Here is a 20,058-nt window from a genome sequence, read left to right on the forward strand (position 1 = left end):
AGATGGATAGCTTGAAGCAAGATGAGGTGGCACAGGCGGCCTTGGCATGCCATGGGTTAATTGCCAGTTGCAGTTGCTCCTCTAGAATTCTCTCCTCTTCGCTGCCTGCCTTCCAAAGCATTCTGCCTAAAAATGTGGGTGGTGACTGTGTAGTGTAGGAGAAGAGGGGGGTGAGGAGTGTGTGTATGTGTGTGTGGGGGGGGGGGGGGAAGAGGACAGTGATAGTGGGAGGGTGAGAGTAAAGAAGGGAAGAGGAGAGCGAGGGGGAGAAAGGGAGAGAGAAAAGAGGGGAAGAGGAGATGGGGGGGGGGGGGGGAGAAAAAACAGGAGAAGAGAGTAAGGAGGAGTGAGGGAGAGAAGAGGTGAGGAGGAGAGTGAGGGGAGAGAGAGAGAGAAGAGGCAAAGAGAAGAGTGAGGAGGGAGAGGGAAAGGGAGAGTGGGGGAGAGAGAGGGAGAGTGAAGGGGGGAGAGAAAGAAGAGGGGATGAGGAGAGTGAGGGGAGAGAGAAAGAGAGAGAAAAAATAGGGGGGAAGATAGTGGGGGGGGGGGGTAAAAAAGGGGAAGAGGATAGTGAGGGGAAGAGAGAAATGAGGGGAAGAGGATAGTGAGGTGAGAAAGAAAAGAGGAGAAGAGGATAGTAAGGGGGGGGGGGAGAGAAAAGAGGAGAAGAGGATAGTGATAGGGCAAGAGGATAGTGAGGGGGGGAGAGAAAAGAGGAGAAGAGAATAATGAGGGGAGAGAGAAAAGAGGAGAAGAGGATAGTGAGGGGGAGAGAGAGAGAAGAAGGGAAGAGGAGAGTGAGGGGAGACAGAGAAGAAGAGAGAGGAGAAGAGGTGACAAAGAGAAAGCCAGAAGAGGGAGGAAGTGGAGAGATTGGGGAAAGAGGGGAGTAAGGGGGAGACACTGAAGAAGAGGAGATTGGCTGGGGTGAGAGAAAGAGAGAGAGAAAAGAGGAAGAGGATAGTGGGGGGGGGGGGAGAAAAGAGGGGAAGAGGATAGTGGGGGGAGGGGGGATGGATAAGGATAGTGAGGGGGGGGGAGAGAAAAAAGGGAAAGAGGAGAGTGAGGACAGTGGACAGGGAGGAGGATGGAGGTCATGTTGGAGGTAGGTAGACAGGTTGAAGAATGGAGATAGGTTGGAGATAGGTGGACAGGTTGGAGAATAGAGGTAGGGTTGAGGATGGAGATAGGTTGTCAGGTTGGAGGTAGGTGGACAGGTATTAGGATGGAGGTCTGTGGACGGGTTGGAGGATGGAGATAAATTGTCAGCTTGGAGGATGGAGATAGGTGGACAGGTTGGAGGATGGAGATAGATTGTCAGGTTGGAGGTAGGTGGTGAGGTTGGAGGTAGGTGGACAGGTATTAGGATGGAGGTCTGTGGAGATGTTGGAGGTAAATTGTCAGGTTGGAGGTAGGTGTACAGGTTGGAGGATGGAGATAGGTGGTCAGGTTGGAGGATGGAGGTAGGTGGACATGTTTTAGGATGGAGGTAGGTGGACATGTTTTAGGATGGAGGTAGGTGGACAGGTTGGAGGATGGTGATAGATTGTCAGGTTGGGGGTAGGTTGACATGTTTTAGGGTGGAGGTAGGTGGACATGTTTTAGGATGGATGTAGGTGGACAGGTTGGAGGATGGACTTAGGTGGACATGTTTTAGGATGGAGGTAGGTGGACAGGTTGGAGGATGGAAGTAGGTGGACATGTTTTAGGATGGATGTAGGTGGACAGGTTGGAGGATGGAGGTAGGTGGACATGTTTTAGGATGGAGGTAGGTGTACAGAGGTGTATGGTTTGGTCTCCCAGGAGGGGGGAGGGGAAGGGGGAGGGGCAGGGGCCGGATTTGCTGGGCTCAGACACATCTCAGGGGCCACAGAGACAAGTGCAGTGACACATTCCATGTGCTGATTTGCATGTCCCCGCCCCTAATCTTTTAATGTCTGCAGTGCTGAGCCTGGCTGGGATTGGGAGGTTGGACCGGGCAGGGCTGAGCTGCGATCACACGGAGCGGAGCTCTCAGCTCTCTTCTCTCTGCTCTCTTCTCTTCTCTCTTACACACCGGCTGCTCGGTGAGCCCGCACTGTCCGCCGCTGATCGCAGGGGAGCCGGGGGAGTCCGCCTACAAGAGACCCGGTATACCCCGGAGGAGAGTCAGCCTTGAAGGGATCCGGTACCCCCGGGGAGTCATACTTGAAGGGATCCAGGACCCCGCAGGGGGGTGTCCGCCTTAAAGAGATCCGCTGCCCAGGGAGATCAGCTCTTCGGGAATTTTGGGGGGTGGGGGGATCCGCTGCTGGTCGGCTCTGCAGGAATCCGGGATCTGGAGTTGGGATCGGTGTGGAATTGCTGCGATGTGATTGTTGGGAGCTGAGCCTGGGAGATGCCGGTGTGTGCTGAGATCCCCCGGGGGGGACAGGATCCCGGGATCTGGATCTGGGGCCACACGGGATCCACCGAATAAAGTTTCTCTGGATTTCTCGGGATTTGTGTGGATGGTCGGAGGAGAAGGGATCTGTATGTGGATTATGCTGAGATCGGGAAGAGGAGCCACACCACATCAGGTACTGGGATCGGGGACTGGGATCAGGTACTGGGATCGGGGACTGGGATCGGGGACTGGGATCGGGTACTGGGATCGGGGACTGGGATCTGGTACTGGGGGGTCTGACTTATGGGGGATCAGATTTTACTGGGGGGACCCGATCTAAAAGTAATCCCTTTCAATAGGGGTATCTGACCTGACCTATAGATGATCTGCCCCTGAGATCTGTTTGTAATCAATGCTCCTGGCTGGTGTCTAAATCCCAGGCGATCCCTGTTGCTTATATATATATATATATATATATATATATATATATATATATAGTTCCATGGGGGGTATCAGATCTCTAGTCTATAAGGAACAGAGAAGATTATATAGGCGAAACATAATACAGAGGATCTATAGGGTGATATATATTGTAGGAGATTAATGTCATTATAACAGAATAAGAGATCTATAGGGTGAGAAATGCAATGAGTGGTCACTGTCGATCTATAGGGTAAGATATATTGTAGGTGATCAGTGTCATTATAAGAGATTGATAGGGTGATACATATTGTCGATAATCGATGTCAGTATAAGAGATCTATAGGGTGAGATATACTGTAGGTGATCAGAGTCAGTACAGGGAAACTGTAGGGTGAGAAATACTGTGGGCGATCAATGCCAGTATAGGGGATCTACAGGGTGCCAAGGATTGTGGCTGATCAATGTCAGCATATGTGATTTATCGGGTGAGATATACTGTAGGGGATCCATATCTGTATAAGAGATCTATGGAATGATATAGACTATAGATAATTAGAGTCTGTAAAGAGAAACTGTAGGGTGAGATATACTATGGGTGATCAATGTCTGTCAGTATATCTGATCTATAGGGTGAGATATTGTGGGTGATCAGTGTCAGTCTATGTGTATTTATAGTGAAAGATATACTGTGGGTGATCAATGTCAGTATAGGGGATGAAATATAGGGGGTCAGCATATGTGATCTATGGGATATGCTGTAGGTGTCAATGTCAGTATCTATAGTATAGGGGGTTATAGGATGAGATGTTCTTTAGGCGATCAGTGTCAACATATGGGATATATAGGAGGAGCTATAGGAAGTCAGTCAATATTGAGGACATGTAGGGTGAAATATACTGTAATTAATCGGTATCAGTATAGAGGATCTATAGGGTAGGCATCAATGCTAGCATACGGGTTAATAGGGTGAGATTTGCTGTAGGTAAATGGCGGTATAGGGGACCTATAAGGTAAGGCAGACTAGGTGACCAGGTTGAATTTGGGCTACAGATAGTTAAAACAAGTGGGGCAATACAGCGATGCCCATCAAGCCCTGGGTAGATATTCGTTACAATGTATCCTTGAATGTTTGACTTCATTGATACATTGTGTCGGGGGGAGCTAAGTACTGCTGTTATCACCCCAGCATGATCAGCTATGGGTGAAACTACATACGGGCAATGTGTGTATCTGACTATATGGGTGACATACCCCTGTATAGAAGGATCTGCCATCATATAGTGATGGGACGTAAAAGGGACTATAGGTGGTGATTTTACCCACAAATGGAGCCATGGGTCCTGTACATGTATACAGGGTTAATGATCAATGTCAGCGATCAGATAGGATGATATTATAAAGGTGACACCTACAGGACTGTACAGGGGACCCCTCAGCCTGGATGGGAACACAGACCTAACACTCAGCACAGATTGTCCTTTATATGATTGACACATTGACTCCTGATTAACCCTTCAGAGCCTGTGGGCTATCCAGGGGACACAGACACCCCGACATTAGTGTGTGTGGTGGGGGGGGGGGGATGGTACACTGTCCTGTGCCTATCTGTGGACAGGTCTGAGAACCCTATAGGCGATGGGGGGGGGATTCGGAGGGATCTACTACCCACCCTCATCTCATGTTCACTTAACCCCTTCAATCCCTATCCTGTCACTGACACACCAGAAGATTTTCCAGTTCTGGGGAATTACTGACATTTATCCGTTTTTTAATGGAGTTAATGAGCCAGTCACTCAACCGGCTGGATCAGATATAAAATTAATATGCAGTCATTATATAGTATGTAATGAACGGTGGCATTTAGTCATGCGGTCCACCCCATTATATAGCATGTGTCCCCTGAGCTGTGTACCCCAAGGCTCAGACACTCTCCATGCAGCTCTGGCTACAAAAATTACTGTATGGGGGGGGGGGCACTCTTGGCAGATTACACCCCTTCAGATTCATGGGCTCTGTTATCACCCCCCTTTCTTAGATCTACACTGATCCATTGCAGAGAAGCTGCCACTCAACATACCCAGAACAGCAATGCCTTCCCAGCCCTGGGCTAATACTGATTACAATGTATCATTGGATGGTGTTTGACTTCATTGATACATTGTATCAAGGGACCTTGGCTCTGTACTGCTGTTATCACCCCCCAGGTCTACATAGTCCTTGCAGTGACAGCACACAGACTTGGCACTGTCACAACACAGAGACATCCTGAGTGGGTGCTGCTAGTTATCACAAATGCCAGGTATGTCTCTCTGTCATCAGCCACTGTGACCCAGTGCCACTCCTCTCCAGAGTCACATACCATACTGACACTGTCACCTTCTCTGCCCTGGGAGCTGTTTGGCAGGCACTGTCTTATATATAATATATAATTGTATGCTAAGTGTCTGGGATCTAGGAGCTCTATTGCTCTCTCTTCTTACCCCAGATCTATGTATGATCTACTGCATGGTGGCAGAAAGCTCTCATAGAATGCCAATGTACGGTGCACCTACACACTCCATACACATACAGCCAATGGGCAGTATATAGACTCACCATACAGGCTGCACTTACATACATTACATGCATCCCATGCACAGTGCCCATATACTGTACATTTATACCCAGTGTACTCAACGAATGCACGTTCCGTCTTGTTCAGTGCATCTACCTAATACATTACATATAACACCCTCAATACATATAAAACACACATATACTGCACAACCTACGCACAGTGCACTCATTCATGCACAGTGCCCATACACTACATGCACCTCATGCACAGTGTCCTTATACCACATATAGTATATCCCATGTGTCGTACCCAAATATCAAATGCAGCTCCCATATATGACATACACTGCATGCACTGTACCCATATATTACATACATCCATGTACAGTGCCCATATATCACATACACCCTCTATGTGCAACGTTCATATACCCCATGATCAGTGCCCATATGCCACATACAACCGTGTACAGTGGCTGTGCCTATGCACCACACACCCTATGTATTGTGCCCATATGCACCCATGTACTGTACCTATATACCACATACACCAATGTACAGTGCCTATATACCACATACACCAATGTACAGTGTTCATATACCACATACACGCCATGTTCTGTGCATAAATACCACATACACCCCATGTTCTGTGTTCATATACCACATGCACCCCATGTTCTGTGCATATATACTACATACACCAATGTGCAGTGCCCATATACCTCATACACCAATGTACAGTGCCTATATACCACATACACCAATGTACAGTGTTCATATACCACATACACGCCATGTTCTGTGCATAAATACCACATACACCCCATGTTCTGTGTTCATATACCACATGCACCCCATGTTCTGTGCATATATACTACATACACCAATGTGCAGTGCCCATATACCTCATACACCAATGTACAGTGCCCATATACCTCATACACCCCATATACAATGCCCATATACCTCATACACCCAATGTACAGTGCCCATGTACCTCATACACCCCATGTACAGTGTCTATATACACCCATGTACAATGCCCAGATACAGCCACGTGTAGTGCCCATATATACCACATACACCGATGTACAGTACCTATATACTACATATAGCCATGTATGCCTATATCCCACATACACCCATGTACAGTGCACATATATCACATCCACCCATGTACAGTGCCCAGATATAGCCATGTGCAATGCCTATTTACCATATACACCTATGTACAGTACCTATTTACTACATATAGCCATGTAAAGTGCCTATATACCCCATACACCACATACACCCATGCACAGTGCACAGATATAGAAATGTGCAGTGTCTATATACTACATACACCCATGTACAGTATCTATATACTACACATAGCCATGTGCAGTGCCTATATACCCCATACACCCATGTACAGTGCCCCGACACCCATGTACAGTGCCCAGATTTAGCCATGTGTAATGCCCATATACCATATACACCCCATGTTCTGTGCCTATGTACCCCATGTACAGTGCCCAGATACCACATACAGTCATGTACAGTACCTATATACTACATATAGCCATGTGTTCTGCCATATACCACATAAACCCCATATGTGCAGTATCCATATACCATATACACCACATGTACAGTGCTCATATACCACATACACAGTGCCTATACACCCTATATACAGGGCATCAACACCCCACATTGCTGCCCCCTCACAGTGGTCCCAGTTGCAGTGTGCTGTGTTAAGTGCCATCGATCAGTGCCCCTGTACAGCCATCGCCCTCAGATCTGATACCAGTTTAGCATTTCTATTTTGTTGCTGGGAGCCGCCTGCCCATAATCTGGAGGAGGCAGTAAGTCCCAATTTCAGTTAACAGGCTTATAATAGGAGAGCATATGGGCTATTATAGGCAGTGTCAGTATGTTTGTTGGCTGATGGCTGTGAAGGCGATTCTGCCATTATGTTTAAGTGGTACAAATTGAACAGATTAGGTTATTATGGGTTATGGAGCGCAGGGCATGGCAAGCCTGTGGATATACAGCAGCAGTATATTGCACAGAGCCCAGTGTCAGCTGGTACAGTTTAGTATGGGGCATCTGCTGCCCTCAGGGCTCCCCAGGGTTGATAAGACACCAACCAACCAGCCTGCCTGCAAATAACTTTGAGGTCTGGGGGCATGCAATACTGCTTAGTATGGTCAGTTTTATTTCTGACCTATACCTAATTTTCATCAACAGATTGGTATTATTATACATTATTATTATACAGGATTTATATAGCGCCAACAGTTTCCGCTGCGCTTTACAACATAAGGGAATATTGATGCTTTTGTCACAGTGGAACTTTTTTGTTACTATACATTTACAAATCTTATGTCTGACCGAGACTGACCATACACTATACAATCTGATTGTACAATCACCTTTAACTCTACCACATATGAATTATAAGGTCCTGCCTGATTTAATAGTATTTCAAATGATTGTTTAACCCTGAAGGTCAGGCTTCTTCTCATTTTAGTGCAGTTAAATGCATGTAATAGCAGCGCTATAGTCAGTGGCTCTGGTCATATCTCAGTCCTCCAAACTGCAGCTTTTGCTTTATTTGATTAAAACACTTCTTCCATAGAGATAAATAGCATTGTATGTTAACCGTACAGGGTCCATTTACACATTTGCATTTTAACATGTGCGTCAAAACCCGCTAAAATGCATGTGTCATCAAAGGCAATGGTGTAGCTAGAGCCTGTTCACATCTGTGCTTCAACGCAGCATAGTTTTAAAAGGAGCTCAGATCCATTTTGAGGCCTATAGGAGTCAATAGTAATGCATGAAAATGTATGTAAAATGCATTATATAGGAGTTATTCTGCGTTTTCAGCATATGGCAAAAATCCTAAATAGTTTATCAGTCAACATGAAAGTGCATCAAAAAAGCACATCAATGCATGTGCAAAAAAAAAGCATTAAACCGAAACCGCAAAGGTGTGAAACTAGAGGCGCCTGCCTTCCCCTGCGGAGCAGCCCGCGTAGAGGAAATACGCGCCTTCTGAAAAGCGAAAGCGTGAAGCAGCCCCAGGGAGGCATCAGGCACCGGCAGACAGGTGACGGCCGTCCTCCGGTTCTCCGGGGACTGGTAATACATAATCAATAATCCCCCTCGGAGGAGCTGAGCTACACAAACCACATTTTGACAACCTGGAGAATCGCGCAAATCCTCGGCGGAATAACAACTGCTTCTTGTAAAAATGCTTGAGGTATGAAAGGTGCCCGGAGCTTGACGTCTCTGCAGAATTAGTCACTAAGGCGGCAAAATGCAATCAAGAAAAGCTTTAAAAAGAGGTGTGAGCGGTTTACCGGGGCTTTACCGGGGATAGGGGATTATTAATGGCACGCAAACACCGGGATCAATGGTGAAATGGCACTTCAATCACAAGATTCGGTCCAGATTGGGGTTAAAGCATGTTAAATGTATGCGTGCATGTACGTGTATGTATGTATATGTGTGTGTATGTGTATATATATATGTGTTTACCCTGTTTCCCCTAAAATAAGACCTAGCGTGATTGTCGGTGTTGGCTGCAATATAAGCCCTACCACCCAAATAAACCCTACTCTGAAAAGAAGACCTACAAGGACTTTAACTAGGGCTTATTTGGGGGGTAGGGCTTTTATTGCAGCTATCACCCACAATCACACTAGGTCTTATTTTAGGGGAAACAGGGTATGTGTGTGTATGTGTATATATATATATATATATATATATATATATATATATGTGTGTGTGTGTATGTATGTATATGTGTGTATGCGTGTATGTATGTACGTGTGTGTATGTATGTATATATGTTTGTGTGTATGTGTGTGTGTATGTATGTATGTATGTATATATGTGTGTGTGTATGTATGTATATATGTGTATGCGTGTGTGTATATAATATATGATGTACGTTTGCATATCTATAGGATATTTAGAATGTATATATGTGTGTGTATTATCTATAGACTGTACATACATGGTTACTTAGTTACATTGTTGGTAAGGTTCAATAAAGACACAGGCTCATCCAGTTTACCCTATGCATAAATTTGTATAATCTATAAAATATACTGTATATGTATAGGACGTATATGCAAAGAATGGATGAGTGTGTGTATATCTATAGAATGTACATATAAGGTTACATGGTTGAATAAAGACGCAAGTCCATGCGATTCAACCTACACATGCGTGAGTATAATCTATAAAATGTACAAACATTTGTGTAGATATAGATTTTATATGTATACTGTATACCTAAAGTGTGTGTGTGTGTGTGTATATCTATAGAATGTATATCTACATATCTATAGAATGTTTGCGTCTGTATATCTATAGAATGCACGTACATTTGTGTATCTATAGAAAGTATAAACCTATAGTGTACGTGTGTATCTATATAATATATATGTATATATCTATAGAGTGTACGTGTGTGGTTAGCAACTGTATATGTATATATCTATAGAGTGTATGTGTGTGCATCTATAAAATGTTTATGTGTGTATATTGGATATACATACATCTAAAGAATGTTTGTGTCTGTATATCTATAGAATATACAGTACATACATGGTTTGGTTACATAGTTTCTATGGTTGCATAAAGATGCAAATCCATACAGTTCAATTTACGTGTGTAACTAAAAATTGTATGTGCATATCTATAGAATGTGCTATATGTATATGTATAGAATGCGTGTGTATAGAATGTAGTATGTGTGTGTGTGTGTATCTACAGAATGTACATGTATGTGTGTGGTATGTAATGTGACAGGCCTGCTATCCTCCTGCAGAGAATCTATAGGTTCCCAGCTGTCACTTCTTAGCAGAGCCCCTATATATAAAATCGACTTCTTTGTAAGGCAGCAGAGATGAGTGTGGGGAAGGAGTGTGTGCCTCCATAGATGTTCTATTGGCTGGGTGACAGCCCTCCTCTCCAGGCCCCCCTTTGTGACTCTTCATTATAATCTTTTCCTGCAGTGATGATCATGGAATGATATAAAAATAAGTATGTAAGAGAGGGGGCCTTGTTTTTGGCTGGTTGGGGGCCCGGCCTGTCCCAGGATCTAGGAGCTCAGTGGAAGGTATTTGCTGGAAAAAAATTCTCCTGACTGAGCAGCCTGTACTGGTCTGATTCATATTCAGTGCATTACTGACCTCTATCTGTGACAACTGTGCAGCCTTTGTGTGGAATCCACATACTCTGCAGACACCCTGCACTCCTCTCCATCACTCTGTGTCCTACCACCCTCCTCTCCTCACCTCTCTACATCTCTCCTCTCTATTTTCCTACCTTTTTTTTTTCTGTCTTTCACTATCCACCTCATTCTCTGTCTTCTTCCATCTTTTTTTACTTAGCTCCCCCCCCCCCCAATCTGTCTTTTTTTTCTTTTTCTTTCTCTCTTTTGCTGTCCTTCAACTTTCTTTTCTTCTTTTTTTCCCTTTTCTTTTCTTTCTCTCTCCCTCCCCCTTTTTCTTTCTTTCTTTCTTTCTTTCTTTCTTTCTTTCTTTCTTTCTTTCTTTCTTTCTTTCTTTCTTTCTCAATTTTTTACTCTTTCTCTCGCTCTCTCTTTCTTTCTCTCTCCCTTTTTTCCTCTCTCTCTCTTTCTTCTTTCTTTCTCTCTCTCCCTTTTTCACTCTTTCTTTCTCTTTCTTTCTCTCTCCCTTTTTTACTTTCTTTCTTTCTCCCCTTTTTTACTCTTTCTCTCTTTCTTTCTTTCTCTCTCCCTTTCTTTCTCTCTCCCTTTTTACTATTTCTTTCTCTCTCCCTTTTTTCTTTTCTCTTTCTTTCTTTCTTTCTTTCTTTCTTTCTTTCTTTCTTTCTTTCTTTCTTTCTTTCTTTCTTTCTTTCTTTCTCCCCTTTTTTACTCTTTCTTTCTTTCTTTCTCTCTCCCTTTTTTTACTTTCTTTCTCTTTCTTTCTTTCTCCCCTTTTTTACTTTCTTTCTTTTTCTTTCTTTCTTTCTTTCTTTCTTTCTTTCTTTCTTTCTTTCTTTCTTTCTTTCTTTCTTTCTTTCTTTCTTTCTTTCTTTCTTTCTTTCTCTCTCCTTCATCTATCCCCCACACTTTTTTCTCTTATTTTTTTTTATTCTGTCTCTCCTTTTTGTTCCTCTGCCCATCTCTCTCTCTCTCTCTCTCTCTCTCTCCCTCTTTTTCTTTTCTTCTCCCCCTGTCCCCCTCTCTCCTTCTCTCTCCTGCTCGCTCTCCTTTTCACCCTCAGTCCGCCTCTCTCTTTTTTGACTTCTCTCTCTCTCTCCCTCTCTCAAATTTAAATTAAAAATGTTGGCAGGACCAAATACATTTTAGCATCACCAAAGGATGGATGGTGGGGTGGTGGAGGTATAACTTTTAGATCATAATTAGCACAGTAAAGCATAATATAAAGGATAGGAGATGAGTTATTAGCTCTACTAAAACATATCTGGTGGCTGTCAAGGCATTTTGAATAATCTAAAAAGAATAAAAAAAACACATACCAGCTGCTCAGAAATTTCCCCCAAAAAAGTTGGAAACATGTTGACTGTGTTGTTTATGATTTTCAGAAGCGGTCTCTGTTGCCCCCTAGAGAGCCCAAACTCTAACAATCATATTTGGTGGTCTCAACTGAGAAAGGTGGAAATACAGTTGCACAAAGTGCCACTGCCATTTTATTAGACTAGGTTCACCCTTCTGCGATCAGACTTTATTCTGACATTCAGTGCGATAATGTAGTGCAACTTGGATATGGTTTGCATATTCCACGGGGCCAAAATTGTGCTGGAATAGCACCAAAGTAGTACAGGAACCTTTTTGCAAAATCGTACCGTGCTGAGTTTCACTGAGGTGAACCATCAAAAACAATGAGATTTCCATTGTCATGCGATTCTGTGTGACTCAAGTGGCATCTGAAATTGCACTAGAGTGAATGGAGCCTTAGGATTTGGATTACAGTGATTCTCCCTGCAACTGGCGATCGCTGCGCAATGCACGTTTGGGTGCTATTATGCCTTAGGCCCATTTCACACTGCCGTGACTTGAAAGTCGCGCAATTTTGCGGCCACGATTTTGCCACGATTTCAGGGAATGCCTGTGTAAACTTGACGTCTATGGGCCTCAACTCGCATCAAAGTCAGACCAGAGTAGTACAGAGACTATTTTGAAGTTGGTGTGACTTGAAGTCACTCCGATATGAATGGTTATCATTGGGAATCATGGGGTACGACTTGTTATGCTACTTTGCCCTCCCAAGTCGCAGTACAAGTCGCAAAAGTGTGAAAGGGGCTTTAATGGTACCCCAAGCGTGATGCGATTCCACCGCGATTTTTCGCACGACAAGCTGCGCCATTGAAAATCATGTGAAGCTTGTCGCCCAAAAAAGGAGCAGGATAAAGGTGCGTGGGGCAGCCCATTCAAGTGAATGGGAAGGCCCCATGAGACATGCAAAATTGCATGCAAATTGTTCAACAAAATTGCGTAGCGGGAACGTTCGTCCCCGCTTTTCAAAGATGTGAACGGAAAGAAACCCTAGTAATATTTTTTGTACAACATAAAAGTGATCATCCTAGGGAACACACTAATGTTTTTGCAAACGTAATAGATAAACTTTTTTTGATTTTGTTTCTTTTTTTAGATTTTTTTCTGCATTTGTGCTGTTTTGCAAATGTGATTGAAAAGGATTTTTTTTTTTCTTTTTCTTTCTTTTTTTTTTTTTTGCATGTGTTGTTTCAGTATGTTTTGTAAATACGATAGAAAAGGAAACTTCATATTTATTATTTGCATGTGTGTTATAAATGTCATAGATAAGGAAACATTTTATTTCATTTTTGTTTTTGTGTTTTTCCACGATGCTTACAGTTTGTTTTTAATTTTTTAATTTATTTTTTATTTTTGTGGTGTAGAGCTTCACAGCCAGGTGAAATCTGCCGCAAAAAATGCAATTTTTACCATAAACGGGCCAGACAGCCACATTATTACAGAAGTGCTCGAGGAATGTGATTATTAAAAAGCTCTTAAAATATGGAATGTTTTTAACTTCATTTACATAGAAATTAGCGTATTTGAGACCTATTTGATGTAAGTACAAGTTATTTTGAACTAGAGGGGATTGCTTTTTTTTTTTTTAAGAGGCAATGCAAAAACTGTAATCAAAGGTCATGTCGCTTGTCTGAAATGTAGCTGCGGTGAAGAAAAGAGCAAATGTTATTAATAGAGTGCTTATTCGTATGCGTGAGATGCAAATGAGAGAGAAATGCGTCCGCCGAATGCAAAGCTGCAGCTGAAGCGGAGAAGCTGGGGGGGGGGCGGCGGAGGCTCCTCTCCCCAAGCAGCCCTTCACTCCTGGGCTCTGTAGAGTGCTTTAATTGCTTTGCTCCTGTTGCCGACTGTACTTGCTATTAAGTTGAGATTAACCAGATTGTGGAGTATTAACTGCTTTTCTGAGTGGAGGGGGAGTTTTAATCACTGTGCCTCTACTGCCATACACTTTTAAAGTAGTTTTTTTCTTTTTTTTTTCTAAATTCTATATTTTTTTCTTTCTATTTGAGCAAAGCTATTCTTTTTTGGCTGTGGCGGTGTTGGGGATTTTTAATTTTGAAGATTTTTTTTTTCTTTAAAAGGTAACTTTATTGGACCTCTATTGTGATAGATATTTTATATATATATATATATCTACATATATAGATCTATATAGATATAGATCTATCTATCTATCTATCTCCCCGGGGGAAACTCTTCCATTTTCTGTATACCTTTGGTGCATGCAGCCTGGTAACTCTCATATGTCTTTTTCCATTTTGCGCACATATATATATATATATATATATATATATATATATATATATATATATATATATATATATATATATATACATATTTGATTTATATAGTGCCAACAGTTTGCACAGTGCTTTAGTGTGAGGGCACAAAGTACGATTTCAGTACAGGAGGAATCAGAGGGCCCTGCTCATTAGAGCTTACAATCTAATTAATATATAATTCTAGTCAAGTTTAATTTAATTTAGAATTATAGACCATTAGGAACTTTTTATTTTTTTCTTTAAAAGGTAATTCCACTACATCTCTAATTTCATGCAAAATTTTTAATAATTTTTTTTTTATCTTTTCCTTCTTTTTTTTCTTTTTTTTAAGTCCTTGACCTTTTGTATTATTTAGATACTTGGAAGTGCAGTCACTGTAGATCCGAGGGGGACATGCAAGGAAATAAAAAACAGCATTTTTGCTTGCTGAAATTGTTATGCAAAGTGAATTTGCCTTTAGTGAACCAACCCCATTGTGTTACTTACTGTATTTACTGCTATGTTTTAAATCTGTCACCCCATTCTTTTTTTTTTTTTTTGGGTGGCATGCACAGACAGCATTGCCACTTTTTTCTTTGGCTATCACTTGATCTTTAAGGGAAACATTAACAGTGATGTTGGATTTCTTGGCATTGGACAGTCCTGTTTTTTTGAGTAGGCCACATTGCACCTCCAACAGAATTCTAATCTGGAGAGTTGACTTTTTTTCCCCTTTATTATTTGATTGGAGAAGATCAAACCCACACTTGATTTGATTGGAGCACTGGACTGATTGGAATTCCTGACTTCACAAAAAAGTCACATGATCACCCTCAGTGAAGTATCGGCGCTGCCTTGTCCCTTGGTGGAGGAACAGGACCATGGCTTGCTGTACTAGGCTTCTAGGCTGTCTGTGAGGTTGGCACATTCAGACTGGCTATAAATGAGTTCCATGTAACCCTGTAGGGCAACATAGCCACCCAAAGAACACAACAATGGTGCTTTTAAATCTTTTGTTCAATAAGACACTTTATGTCCTAGGGTGACAAGCAGTGGCAGCCCATCCATGGGGGGCGCTGGAGTGCTGCCCCCTCTATCCCACCCCCATGCTCTATCCACGGCCGCTGTTTTGACAGGACACCACCACCCCCTATTCATGTGCCTGGCCCCTTTCAGGGCATCGGGCGTGTGAATTAAAGGAGTGGGGGGTATTTTTTTTTTTGTTTTTTTTTAAGCACCTGATTAGAGGCAGCGGCTCTAATAGACTTCAAAATAGGGTGGGCTTGTGGTGCAGAGCATTGCGCCAGAAGTCCACCCAGGTGTTACAACAGCGAATGAATATTTGCTATTGAAACACTGATCCTCAATCCAGCCAATCAGAAGCAGGTCTGACACCCGTTTTCCAATTGGCCGTCAAAGAGGAGGGAGGAAACGGAAGCTGCCGCGATGCCTGTAGAGAGCAGGGGAAGGGAAAGCCATCCCCTGTGAAGCCCTGGAGAAGTGCGCCTCACCTTAGATAGGGTAAGTGCATCAGGCACGATCAACCGGGGGGGGGGGTGTGTTACTATTTGCTGCCCCCCAAAAAAATTACCACCGGCGACAAAGCTCACTACTCCACTGTATCTATGGAGCAGCAGTATTGTCACCTTACAGTAGGACTAGGTATCATCTCCCCCTCTCCACTTCTCCGTAAGTGGAGGAGTTCTGTAGTACTCAGAGACATTAAAGTGGAACTTTACTCTCTCAATCAACATTGACTATATTTAGTCCTTATGCTGCCAGAATTAGTAAATAGATAGGGAAAATAGATCATATTTATACTTTATACTTATTTTGAACTTTTTTTTTTTTTTTTTTTACATTTCTACTTTTACTTACTAGTTTCCGGCCTTGGCAAATGATGTCATACATCCCAGTAGTCTTCAGGAGGGGTTTTCTCATGTAAGCATATTTTCCTGGCCTGCATCCCTGAGCTAAGGGCAGATGGATTCTAAGAAGTAAATACTACATTAATCATCTGCCCGTTCTCAAGTTTGCCCCGGACAGAAACGCTAGAGGGTGTTTTTAGAGTGATTTCTCCACAAAGCTGATTGCTATAGGGGCACTCATGCAGGCTCACTTCGGAGCCAGGTTGCGTATGTCTATAGTCACACATAGCCAGGCATGGCCCATCCCCATGCTCCATCATTCACAGGATTCAATTGACAGCAGCAGGAGCCAATGACTTCCGCTGCTGTCTTTGTGCCTCTGAGAGAGAGAGAGGGAGGTCAACCACTGCTACAGACGGGCACAGCACTGGATCGAAAGAGGAGCCTAAGTGTTAGTTGGGGTGGGGGGGGGGGGGGGGGGATAGCTGCTCAAGAGAGGGTTTTATTTATTTATTTTACCTTAATGCAGAGAATCCATTAAGGTAAAAATCCTCCATGCCTTTAGAAGCACATTAAGCAGCAATGCTGCCTAGCTGTGATCGGGGGTTTGCTTTCTATGAATAATCTCCAGTCCTATTCAGTTTCCCCTCGCTGACGTCTCATTAAGTTGACATAAACAGTCACCATCGGCCTAGCAGCCTCTTGTAAATATAACCCTGGATGTTTTATACACTGGAGGAGTCCGATGATGATTCCTGACGTAAATAATATATGAAACGCCATAAATGAATCTGATTTTCGTGCGATCAATCATCCACGCTAGAGCGTTTCTATTACAAAAACAGTCAGGTCACTGAGCGAAGCGCTACACACGCCATGAATTATTAAAAATAATACATAAAGAAGGAGCCAGTGCGCTGACCAGCGCTGCCGTGTACGCCGTACATCGTACGAGCAGAGCGCGGTCCGCCATGACCATATTTTGTATGGAAAGGTTCTGTCAATTCCCTTTCCACTTTCCTCTGTGGATAGATGTCAGCCGATTATAAATGAGGATTGCTGTAAAACCTTTTCAGCTTCTCTTCTATATGTTACCTGCTGAGCCGGACAAATCCCAGTGGCTGGGCAGCTAATACCTCTACAGAAATTACAGCGGCTCTGGTTTTGTAGTCCACGAAGGCACTTCCTCGGCTCTCGGTATTATTATACGCTAGATCCACCAGCTGAAGCCTGGTTTTGGAAGTTTGTAACAGTATGAGTAGGTTTGGAATGGGGTCTGCAGAGTGTTGGCTTCAACCATAATTGAGAAACAAGACTCTCCAACCTGTTATGGTTCCCATAACTAATGAGGTATAGGGGTCCTCAGGCTGTGACCCTTGATGTCACCAGGGGATCACAGTTAATATTTAGTGTGTGTAATGATACAGAAGATGATTGTAGACTAGCCTTTCTCAACCTTTTTACCCCAGAGGAACCCCTTAAATTATTTTCAGCTCTAGGGAAATCCTTACTAAAACCAATATACCTGGGGTCAATGGCAAAAAATGCCATTAGTAGTCAGTATGAAGAATGTGCCACTGACAGTGGTGATCAGTAGGAAGAATGTCTCTTTTACAGAGGAACCCCCAAAATAATGTTTAGGACTCAGAGAACCCCTACTAAAAACAATTTACTGGGGGCCAATGGGGAATATTCATTTAGATTGGTGGCTATTGGGAAGAATGTGATCCTTACATTGGTGGCCAGTGAGAAGAACGGCTTTCTTACATTGGGTGACCAGTGGGAAAAATGGAACTCTTACATTGGGTGTCCAGTAGGAAGAATGGAGCCCTTGGTGCAAAAAAGTAAGAGAAATGTTCTCTTCTCACAGACACGTGTTATGTCAACAAATGTCTTAGTAGGCCTATAAGTGCCGAATTATGAATTTGGAATAATATTCTAACAGGTGGCCAGGGACAATAACAGAACCCTTACATTGGGTGGCCAGAGACAAGAACGGAATCCTTATATTGGGTGGGAAGAATGGAGTTCTTACTTTGGTTGGCCAGTGGGAAGAATGAAACCCTTACATTGGGTGGCCAGTGGGAAAAACTGAACTCTTACATTGGGTGGCCAGTGCGAAGAATGGAACCCTTACATTGGGTGACCAAGGGGAAGAATGGAACCCTTACATTGGGTGGCCATTGGGAAGAATGGAACCCTTAAATTGGGTGGCCAGTGGGAATAATGGAGCCCTTACATTGAGTGGCCAGTGAGAAGAATGAAACTCTTGCATTGGGTCAATCCAGTTTTCGGCATGCTGAGGTACATTGGCAAGCAACTGATTTCAATAGGCTGCCTTAAATTAACGCACAACAAAATGTGCATTACCACACTGCAGCAATCTACATGGGCTCTCGCACTAACCTCTGACCATAAGCCTAACAGTAATATAACCCTAAAAACAAAATAATCACTTGAATGATCCTGAACTGTTGTTGCATTTCTTCCATTAACCCTTTTAGTCTGTACGCCATAGCAAAAAAAATCTGCAGTGCTAATGCTGCCATCATATGCCTCCTTTTTGTAGTCTAATCTATTATGATGTAATTTTATAGATTTTCCAAATTTAATTTTGAAGATTATTTTTATTTATTTTTTTATTATTTTATATGTAGATATATCTACAAAACAAAAACATAATAAAAAATGAATCTACAAAATAATAATAAAAAAAACATAAAAATTATCATCTACAAAAACATAAAAATAATCATCTACAAAAGAAATGATAGTATATGTTAAAAATAACTATCTGCAAAATAATCAAAAAAATAATTATTTTGTAGATAATTATTTTTAACAGATAATTTCTTTTGCCAAGCAGTCACTTTTTCTGTTTAAAAAAATATATATATATCTACAACATAATAAAAAATATAACAACAATAATTATCTACAAAATACAAACAAAAACAAATTGTTTTAATTTTTTTTATTTAGTAGATAATTATTTTGAACAGATAATTTCTTTGCGAAGCAGACAATTTATCTCTTCAGCAGCTATCAGTAAGTGAAATAACAGTGTGGGGTGGAGGTGAGCCTTTAGTAATAGATAGTTTTCTGGTCCCGAACTGATGGAAAGGTTGGAATTGACTAAAGTTGGACAGTGCAAACTCTGCATAAAAACCAATCAGCTTCTAGGTTTTATTACCAAAGCTTATTTGAACAAGATGAAGTTAGAAGCTGATTGGCTACCATGCACCATATTTTGAGTGCTCCAGTTTTAGTAAATCTAAGCCTAGGTTCACATCTACGTGGCTGTGCTTGATGCGTTTTTCAGTGCATTTTGCGTTTTTAATGCGTATTTGCATGCGGTTTTCATGCATTTTGCGTTTCATGTTTTTTTTTTTAAACGCACTGTAAAACACACTGTATAAAGCTGGTTGCTAAGGATGGGGCCAGGAAGCCAACCACTGCGTCCTTAGCAACCGATAAGTCATCAGCTGTCAGCAGGGTTCCTAGATGAATAAAAAAAAACTGAAAAACAGCGTGGGGTTTCCTTCAGGCCCTACTAGGCCCTTCGGGTCTAGTATTGATTCCGAGGGGACCCCCAACGGCAATTTTTTTTAAAAAATGGTGTGCCCCCCCCCTCCCAAAATCCATACCAGACCCTTATCCGAGCATGACGCCCAGCAGATCAGAAATGGGAGGGGACGAGCGAGCGGCCTTTGCCGCGGGGGGCTCTGCGCCCCCCACCCCAAAGCACCTTGTCCCCATGTTGTTGAGGACAAAGGGCCTCTTCCCGACAACCCTAGCCGGTGTTTGTCAGGGTCTGCGGGTGGGAGGCTTATCGGAACCTGGAAGCCCTCTTTAAGAAGGGGGGGGCCCAGATCCTGCTCCTCTATGTGAATAGGTATCAGGTACATCCCTACCCATTCACCAAAAAAGCAGTGAAATGTAATGAAAACACAAGAGCTGGATTTTGACAATGCCGTTTATTAATAGCTCTGTCTTCTCTAGCCGTCTCTTCCCGCTGTCTCTTCCTGCTGT

The 20,058-nt window shown here is 42.7% G+C and overlaps 1 protein-coding gene across 1 annotated transcript in view; it reads left to right on the plus strand.

Moving 5' to 3' along the window:
* Positions 1-1,869: 1,869 nt before the first annotated feature.
* FLRT2 (fibronectin leucine rich transmembrane protein 2) overlaps positions 1,870-20,058 on the plus strand; it is a 102,207-nt gene continuing 84,018 nt past the window's right edge. Inside the window, exon 1 of the mRNA XM_077463728.1 lies at positions 1,870-2,558. The gene's annotated coding sequence lies outside the window, so the exon portion shown is untranslated. The remainder of the gene's footprint in view (positions 2,559-20,058) is intronic.

The sequence above is a fragment of the Lithobates pipiens genome, unplaced genomic scaffold (genome assembly GCF_037356315.1).
Source record: "Lithobates pipiens isolate NorthernLeopardFrog02 unplaced genomic scaffold, aLitPip1_a1.2 Scaffold_30, whole genome shotgun sequence".
In the NCBI taxonomy this organism is placed as follows: Eukaryota; Metazoa; Chordata; class Amphibia; order Anura; family Ranidae; genus Lithobates; species Lithobates pipiens.